Consider the following 1944-nt stretch of genomic DNA (forward strand, 5'->3'; position numbering starts at 1 on the left):
GTTTAATGCATCAAATCTGTTCTTCAGATGATCTCCAAATGCAGGTGGGATAAATTCAAGGTTATATTTTGTCTCTTGTAGATTTATTTGCATTTTCTTCAGTTTCAGTTTGAATTTGCATATCAGTAATTGATGGTCTGTTCCACAGTCTGCCCCTGGCCTTCACTGATGATATGGAGCTTTTCCATCATCTCTTTCCACAGATGTAATCAATTTGATTTCTATGTATTCCATCTGTTGAGGTCCATGTGTATAGTCATCTTTTATGTTGTCTAAAGAAGGTATTTGATTACTTATATGCAAATGTAGGCTTGTATATGAAGCTGAAGCTGAAGAAAATTAAAATGATTCTACGAGAGACAAAATATAGCCTTGAACATATTCCGTCTGAATTTAGAAAACACCTAAAGATCTGATTTGGTATGTCGAATATTGATAAAAGACTAGTGAAGTTCTGGGAAGACATCAAGGACATCATCCACAAAGAAAGCAAAGACAGAAAAGAATGAAAACACCAAAGTGTTTCAGATGAGACTATGAAACTTCCTCTTGAATGTAGGGAAGTTAAAGTAACTAGAAGAATTAATGAAGTAAGAGACCTGAACAGCAAATTTAAAGGGCAGCTCCAGAAAACAAATTATTATGATAAAATGTACAAATACCTAATAGTTAGACAACCAAAAAGAAGAACATGCTTAGCATTTCCCTAGCAGAAAGAACTGAAGGGAAAAATCAAGACTCAACTCTATATAATAAACACTGGACTGCAAACCACAAGGTTGGTGTTCAAACCCATCAGCTGGTCTTTGGAAAACCTATGCAGGGCTGCTATGAGTTGGATTTGACTCATGGCACCTAACAGCTAAGGAAATATGAAAGTTGGAAACAAGGAAGAAAGATTGGTAGTTGGAACAGATTACCTTTGTGATAGAAATAATGCTGAAGATCACATAATAGAATTTTGCTAGACCAATGATGTAGTTGTTACAAATAACCTTTTTCAACAACATAAATGAAAATGGAAGGAATGGACAGAGTGGCTGTACTAAAAGAATTGATTATTGTTCAATCATTTCAAGAATTATTATATGATCAAGAACTGATGATATTGAGGGAAGAGGTCCTGCACTGAAGGCATTTGTGAAAATTACATCTTCTGTGTCAAGAAATTTTGAAAACACTTGCCTGGACAACTGATTGGAATAGATCCATATTTGTTCCCACACAAAGAAAGGTAACCTAATGGAATATGAAAATAATAAAATAACATTATCAATATTATATGTAAGTCAATTTTACTTAAAGATGATTAAAAAAATATTGCAGCAATATGTAAACATGGAGCTGACAGAAGTTCAAGCTGTATTTAAAAGCAGATGTGGAATGAGAGCTATCATTGCTGATGTCAGATGTCTCTTACCTGGAAGCATTGAATACCAGAATGATGTTTACCTGTGCTTTACTGACTATGCAATAATATGTGGATCATAACAAACAATGGAAAACATTGCAAAAAATTAACATCACAGAACACTTAATTCTGCTCATTAAAACGCTGTACAGAGACCAAAAGGGAGTTATTTAAACATAACTCAGGGATACTGAATTGGTTAAAATCAGAGTTGTATCCTATTAACATTCTTACTCAGTCTAAATTCTGAACAATCTGAGAAGTTGGCGTCTATGAGGCAGAAAGTTTCATTGGATTAAAGGAAGACTTACCAACAAACTGAGGTGCTGATGATACAACCTTTTTTGCTGTATACAAAGAGGCCGTGAAATACTTATTGATGAAAGCCAAAGTTCACAGCCTTTAGTATGGATTACAGCTTAATGCACGAAAAGCAAAAATCCTCACAACTGAACCAATAAATAGCATCATGAAAAAAATTAGAAAAGATTGAAATCGACAAATACTTCATCTTGCTTGGATTCACAATTAAC

This window comes from Chrysochloris asiatica, unplaced genomic scaffold (genome assembly GCF_000296735.1).
Source record: "Chrysochloris asiatica unplaced genomic scaffold, ChrAsi1.0 scaffold00185, whole genome shotgun sequence".
NCBI classification, from domain to species: Eukaryota; Metazoa; Chordata; class Mammalia; order Afrosoricida; family Chrysochloridae; genus Chrysochloris; species Chrysochloris asiatica.